At 53.5% G+C, this 6,000-nt stretch overlaps 1 protein-coding gene across 1 annotated transcript in view; it reads right to left on the minus strand.

Moving 5' to 3' along the window:
- FBXO41 (F-box protein 41) overlaps positions 1–5,466 on the minus strand; it is a 64,146-nt gene extending 58,680 nt beyond the window's left edge. The window contains exon 1 of the mRNA XM_078394439.1: positions 5,360–5,466. The gene's annotated coding sequence lies outside the window, so the exon portion shown is untranslated. The remainder of the gene's footprint in view (positions 1–5,359) is intronic.
- Positions 5,467–6,000: the final 534 nt, after the last annotated feature.

Genomic DNA, 6,000 nt, shown 5'->3' on the forward strand with positions numbered 1-6,000 from the left:
TCTGGCTAACCCCAGCTAGCCCCTCTCCTCATTCCCAGAGGCAGAGGTTCAGCGCCCCCTAGTGTGCTCCTCCTGCACATGCACATCAAATACGTCTTTTACCTTCCCCGGTCTGACACGTGTGGGCACGTGTGCCTATGAACCTTTGGCTTTGGCCTCCGTCTCCCTCTGCCACTTTTCCTCCCCTCCATCCCAGACCCTGCAAAACTGCTGCCGGCCAAAGCAGACCATCCTGCGCTGGTTCAGCGAGCTGGCCTGCATCCATACAATTCAGCATCCCAAACGCTGGCATGCTTCCTGCATGTCATTTTGTGCTCTGCGTTTGCTCGCTTCTCCGTGCAGCCTTCAACGCTGCCTTGGATGCAAAAATATATATATTTTTATAAAGGCTGGTTTGCTTTCTTGAAAGATCCTGATTCCCACCCCCGCCCATCCTTGCAAATTCATGTTCTTGATATTCACCTTAATGTTTCTGGAGCTGAGCACTGAACATCTTTGGGCTCATGGCCCAAAAACACTTTTTTTCCCCCTCGAGTGTCAGGCAGCGAGGCTTCTCTCAGAGGGCAGCGCTTGTTGCAAGCTTGTACAGTACATGGAACGGCAATGGGCAGAAAAAGCAAGCTGGCAGATCAGATGCTCTGGGTAAGAGGGCAACCACGCTTCATAGTATAGCCTTGGCAGAAACCATGCCCCATATCGCCGGATAGACAGCCCTGTCGGTTGGAGAGCCAGAGGTTGGGAATTCGATTCCTCCTGGCATCATCATCTATCATCTTAGAACTGCAGTTCTGGAAGGGACCCTCGGAATCCTCAAGTCCAGCCTCCATCAAGGAGGCCGAACGGGGGAATCAAATTCCCAACTTCTAGCTCTGCAGCCAGAGTCCTAAACCCCTGAGCTATTGAGCCAGTTGCCTTGGACAAGCTGCATGGCTCCAGAGGGCCCTCAGAAGACGGGGAAGGGTAAACCGTTTCGGAGTACTTTATACTTAATTTGATTTATGTCCTAGATCTACAGTTCCTATGCCAGATCTTAGAGGCCGTGCTTCGGGGAGGACTACCACATCCAGAATCCTCCAGTTCTGGCAGTTCTGAAAAGTACCGTATTTTTCCGTGTATAAGACACCCTCATGTATAAGACGCCCCCCCCCAACTTTTCTAATCCAACGCTGAGAAATCTAAGTGGGGCTTAGCAAGTGTAGGGGGAAAGGGATCAAAGGATCGCTTTGATCCCTGCTTTCCCCATCCACTTGTTTTTGTTCTCTCCTCAGCTTACTTCTATATATGAGACGACCCTCAATTTTTAGTCTAAAGATTTTAGACAAAAGTATAGTCTTATACACGGAAAAATACGGTAATATTTCTGAACTCCATTATAAGCTACTGTTTGTTAAGGCTGTCCTAAATGGACCACACTCCAGACTCCTTTCGGGTCAAAATCCCTGACCTGTAGCAGTCATCACGTGCCGCCAAGTAAATTATGACTTATGGTGATCCTTTCCAAAAAATTTTCAGATAGAGAATACTCAAAAGGGGTTCACCATTCCCTTCTTCTAGAGGTGACTGTGAAGCTTGCCCCAGGCCATCCAGGCTGGCTCTACTTCCAGGAGGCCCAGCGGGGAATCAAATCCCAGGCCTTGGACTCCCCAGCCAGAAACCTAAGCCACTTAGCTATCTAGCTACCTCGTGGATTATAAAAGGGAAATACAACAAGCAAGAATGATCCAAAGACCTTCTCAGTGGAAGTTGGTAGATTAGATGTCAATGGACGGCTGTGTGGAACATCCACTCTGGGTTTTAATCTGAACTTTAAGGGAGTTCTCCAGTACTAAATCCCGGAGTGGAGCCTTTACCATACTGAAACCTGACACCCACCTCCACCAGACCTGTTGTTTAGTAAGTTGTCACAAAATATTCCAACGTGCCAAATTAGGACTGGCTCTCACCAAATACTATCAGCAAGCCACAGCTTGCAGTGATAATTGTAATAAGATCAGAATGAACAGTTGCGAGAGAGAGAGAGAGAGAGAGAGAGGGTGGAACATGCAGAAAACGTGCAGCCCGTGAGACACGGAACAGCTTGAAGTCATGCAAACACCTTTTGAGTCAAGGTGAGAAATTTAAGGAAGTGAGATAAAGTCACTTTTTAAATTGTCCATGTTTAGCTTGTCACAAATGAGAAGGCAAAAGGTGGGGAAGAAAGAAGACACCACGCCATTAGCTCTTCTACCAGTTCAGCAGAACAGACCCCGAAAGGAAATGGCCAGTGTATGGCCATGTTGCCTGGGGATGATGGGGGTTGTAGTTCAACACAAAGAGAGAATGCCACACTGGGGAAAGGCTGCAATAGCCATTTCTTCCTGGAAGTCTTCCAGCCACGGTTACAGTTTAATCCTACACGAGTCCGCCTCGAAGTATACCCATGCCGTTGCATGAAATCCCAAGTGTGTGTGTGTGCGTGTGTAAGGAAACCAGTGGAAGCCAACAAGAGAAAAGCCGCTAGTCTGCGGATCTCAGCCAATGAACCACAAAGACTGCCTGACACACAACCAGCTTCAAAGCTTTGCTCTTTCACACACACATCACATTTTAGGGCATTATCCAAGTTTCTAAATCGGCACTTCCAAACCACATTTCAGAACGGTCCAGATTGCAATTTCACTTCCAGCCATGGCGGAATGATTAGTTAAAAACAACAACAACAACAACAACAACAACAACAACAACAACAACAACAACAACAACAACAACAACAACAACAACAACAACATGCATTCCTTATGGCTCAAAGCCTACTGGATGGGGTGAAAGTATGAGAGCCGAAGCTCCATTGTTTTCAGTGGATCTACGCTCAGTGTAATGGCACGGCGCAACCCATTCATTGTTCTAAAATGCGCCTTCTCTCTTCGATGTCCAACAGCCAGGCCGCGGCACTTCTCCGGAGTTTGGCTTCATTCTGACTGGGGAGCACCTTCTCGTGTAAATCAGTTTACTGCCTGCAAAATCAGCACAGTAACAACCAACCTCGAGTGGTAAGAGATTTAAGAGAATCATTTGGCCCCAAATATCTAGTGGTTGCTCTGAGATCTGCTAGGTTTTCAAGGAACCAACCTTAGAGAAAATTTTGAATCAATAAGCATCACCTGACACCCTCAGCTTTACGTTGCCCTGAGCAGCATCCTCACTACCTTCAGAACACGGCCAAAGAGCCTGAAAAACCCACAACAACGGGCCGTGAAAGCCTTCGAGAATACGTCCTCACTGCCGTTCGTTTTTTCCACCAGACCTTTTTCTCGGAAGTGAGCAAAACGCATGACTGCACGAGAGGATCGCCTGCCTTAACATTCTAGAACTACACTGCATTCGCTTCCAGCGCTAAAAGCACACACGACAAGCCTTGTTAGTTGTGCAGTCCGGAACTACAAAGCCCATGATGCAGTGCAACTAAGAACCCGTGGGGTCTGGTGGCAGAGGGCGGTGAATACATCCTGAGTTTTACTCCAGATTCTACAGGAGTTTTTCCAAGGCACTGAATCCTCTCTCCTGTAACAAATTGGACACCTTCTTTAAAGTTTGGATTAAAACCCCAAAGGGGTTTGCTGTTGTCCACAACATCAGAGTCACCAGCTGCCACTTAGATTTTCCCCCCATGACTAGGCACGCAGAACCACTAAAACCTGAACTGGCCACAAAGCTGTCCACAGAAATCCACGGCTTGAGAATTCACAAAAGAGATTTTTTTTTCCCCTTCTTGGGTTTTGTACATGCTTAACAGCAAGCTTTTCAAGAGCTAGGTAGGGGCTCCGTTCGAATTTTTTGTGCAGAGCACTTCACACTATATAAACACAGCAAAACAGAACTAGCAATTTTAGGCTGTACACAAATGACAAAATAATCATTTAGTCCCGAAACAAAATCATGAGCTTGAAGTATTCCCCCCCCCTTTTCTTTTTAAACTGAGCAAACCTCTTAGGGTTCACTCCCCTAGCCAGGTACAAACCAAGATGAAAACAGGCTACACGGAGGCAACAGGAGAGGAAATCAGAGGAAAGGGTAGTTGAACCATGTTCTGAAATGCACCCAAAGAAGATTACAGAAGGCTTGCCAGAGTCCAGAGCAGCCCCCTTAGCTGCAAATAACTCGGGGGGGGGGGCTTGGCTCTCCATCCCCTCCTGCCACCCTTCAACACTCCGACCCATCGATTGTCAGCCGTGGGTCCAGGTGACACTGGCGGAGGCTCGCGGGTCTCATCCGCTCCTTGCGTGGAACTTTGTTTTCCTCCTTTCCTTTCAGAAGCATCCTGATTTCAGAGGACCACCCAGACTAGGGAGGGACTGAAAAGCCAATGGTTCAGGCTCGGGTAGAGTAGACCCACTGAATCAAGGAGACTTACGTAAGTGTTGACTTAAAGTCCACGGTCTCAGCGGGTCTCCTTTGGCCGCTGCTCCCCAAGGACCCGGGTCCCGATTTCCTGGGCGGCGGGAAATCTCTGCAATCTAGAATTGGTAGCATCTAAAACCCTTTGGGGTGGGGCGGGAGGGGAGGGGAGGCATCCTTAACCCCGGGGGTGCCGGTCTCCGGAGGGGGAGACGGAACACAATCCCTGCCGGCTTTCCGGGTCTACTCCCCCCCCCCCCAAGCATCCTGCTTTCCCTCTGGATCACACGGCTGGCAATCTGGATTTGCAAAGGGAGCGTGAGAAGGCACACAAGCAGAGCCCCGGAAGGCGGGGTGTGTATGTGTGTGTGTGTGTGTATGTATGGGGGGGGCTTTCTCTCTCCCCCCCTCCCCAAAATCAGACTGGGAAAAGAAAGAGTCGGATGCCAGCCAGGCCAGCATGGCTGGTGCCGCGGAAAGGATGGAGGCAGCCGGCAGCCTTTGATTCGGGAGGCCGGCCAGGCGCCCAGTGTCGGGGGCCCCCTTCCCAGGCCCCCCCTTGCCTTGACTGCCCCTCCCCCCCCAGTTTTGAAAAGAGCCCAAAGGGAGGGGACCCGGGGCCGATCTGCCTGCCCGCCCCCTTTGGCGCCTTCCCGGCAAGCCCCCCCCCCCGCACGGCACCTGGGCGCCTCCATCACCGGGCGGATGTTTCACCCTTTGCAATCGGGGGGGGGGAAGGGAGGGGGAGGGGGAGAACCCAACGGGAGATTTCGGGGAGCTTAAATCCATAATGAAAAAAGGCAGCCCAACCCGCCCCCTCCCCGCATGCTGTAAATGGGGAGGGGGGGGAGAGAGAAAAGATGCCTGGGTGGTGGCGACCACGCCGTCCTGCTGGGGGACGAGCCCCGATCGCCTCGCCTCCCTCTCCCCCCCCCAAATAAAAGCCCCACCCCACCCCCGGAGAGATCCAGGTGGTCCACCTTACCTGGGGAAGGCGGCCGAGGGGGGGGAGGCGTCCGGGCGCCCGCTCGCCCTCCCGCCGGCCCGCGGGCCGGTCCGCCCGCCGCTCGCCTCGCGCAGCGCTGGGACCGAGGCAGGTGGCCGGCCGGGCGATGCGCGCCGCGGACGCCGCTCGGGCGAGAGAGGGAGACGGAGAGGGAGAGGGAGAGGGAGAGGGAGAGGGAGAGAGGCGGGGGAGACGCTCCCCCTCGGGGTCCACCGGGGGGCGCTCGCGAGCACCGCGGCGGCGCACAGCCCCGAGAGGCCGGCCGGCGAGCGACCGCGGGTTCGGCGCTGGCCGAGGCGCCGGGCGAGCCTTTGTTGGCTGGCGGAGGCCGGGCGGGGGGGGGAGAGACCCGCTGCGGGCGGAGGTCCGGGGGGGGGCAGAGCTTGCAAAGCCGCCTCCTCCTCCTCCTCCCGGAGCAGCCCCCATGCACACACGCTGCCTACAATCTGGGCGCCTCCATTGCCAAGGCAGCCGGCGAGCGAGAATGGGGGGGAGGGGAGTGTGTGTGTGTGTGTGTGTGTGTGTGTGTGTGTTTGGGGGGGGGGAGGCCGAGGAAGAGGAGGGGAGCGGCCCGCGTCGCGCCCGTTTCCCAGGGCTGGCCAGGAAGGAGCCTTCCAGCT

The sequence above is a fragment of the Pogona vitticeps genome, chromosome 5, assembly GCF_051106095.1.
Source record: "Pogona vitticeps strain Pit_001003342236 chromosome 5, PviZW2.1, whole genome shotgun sequence".
Lineage (NCBI taxonomy): Eukaryota > Metazoa > Chordata > Lepidosauria > Squamata > Agamidae > Pogona > Pogona vitticeps.